Below are 659 nucleotides of genomic sequence, written 5' to 3' on the forward strand. Positions count from 1 at the left end.
AATGCAGTGCAGTCATCTTGAAAAGCTTACCAGAAAAGCTTCAAGATCCAGGGAGCTTTATGATACCATGCACATTAGAAGACGCTTGCACTAAGACAGCCTTATGTGATCTTGGAGCAAGTATCAATCTAATACCTGCATCCACTATCAGAAAGCTTGGGTTGACTGAAGAAGTCAAACCAACCCGGATATGCCTCCAACTTGCTGATGACTCCATTAAACATCCATCAGGCATAATAGAGGACATGATTGTCAAGGTTGGGCCATTTGCCTTTCCAACTGACTTTGTGGTGCTGGAAATGGAGGAGCACAAGAGTGCAACTCTCATTCTAGGAAGACCTTTCCTAGCAACTGGACGAACTATTATTGATGTACAAAAAGGGGAAGTAACCTTGAGAGTCAATGAGGATGAGTTCAAGTTGAATGCTGTAAAAGCTATGCAGCATCCAGACACACCAAATGAATGCATGGGCGCTGACATTATTGACTCTCTGGTAGAAGAGATCAATATGACTGAAAGCCTAGAATCAGAGCTTGAGGACATCTTCAAGGATGCTCAACCTGATCAAGAAGAACCAGAGGAAACAAAGGAATTTTCGAAAATTCCTCAGGGGAAGGATAAACCTCCCAAACCTGAACTCAAACCACTACCACCATCC

Source organism: Arachis duranensis, chromosome 9 (genome assembly GCF_000817695.3).
Source record: "Arachis duranensis cultivar V14167 chromosome 9, aradu.V14167.gnm2.J7QH, whole genome shotgun sequence".
NCBI classification, from domain to species: Eukaryota; Viridiplantae; Streptophyta; class Magnoliopsida; order Fabales; family Fabaceae; genus Arachis; species Arachis duranensis.